This window comes from Eumetopias jubatus, unplaced genomic scaffold, assembly GCF_037043125.1.
Source record: "Eumetopias jubatus isolate StellerSeaLion01/CBP00866 unplaced genomic scaffold, mEumJub1_p1.0 scaffold_13, whole genome shotgun sequence".
Lineage (NCBI taxonomy): Eukaryota > Metazoa > Chordata > Mammalia > Carnivora > Otariidae > Eumetopias > Eumetopias jubatus.
In genome coordinates this window covers 131,007-131,551 of record NW_028274819.1, presented here as the reverse complement: position 1 = coordinate 131,551, position 545 = coordinate 131,007, and positions in this window count along the sequence as shown.

The window sequence follows — 545 nt, the reverse complement described above, 5'->3', positions numbered from 1 at the left end:
ACCCCACGCACTGCGGGTCACCGCGAGGGCGCGCTGCGCACGGCGCGGGGAGCGCCGGGAAGGGGTCGCGGCGCTGCCTCGGCGGGGTCGAGGGAGAGCGGGGGCGGGGGGCGGTTAGGAAAAGGTGGGCTGTGCATTGTGGGACTTGTAGTCCGCGCTCCTGGGCCGCGGGGCACGCTGGGCCTCGTAGTTTCCGATGCCGCGGGTCAGAAGCAGTGCTTGCTGGGAAGGATGCCTCCTGGTTGCTAGGAAGCCGGAACCGGCTGGCGTGGTGAGGTGGCCTCTGCCCCGGGCCCCGCGTAGGGGCTGCTCCAGACGTTCCTGTCCAGGCGGCCGAACCCGAGCTCCTCCACGCTTTCGCCCCTTCCTAGCCCCCGCGCGGTCGCGCCCGTGTCCCTCTGGGGCGCCTCCCCACCCTGTACCCCACGTGCGAGCCGCCCGCAGCCGCCCGCAGCTCGGGACTCCAGGCAGCAGGGTCCGCCGGCAGGCAGGCTGGTCTCTCCCGGCGTCTTCACCGGCAGAATGGTGTGGACTCCCGGACTTGG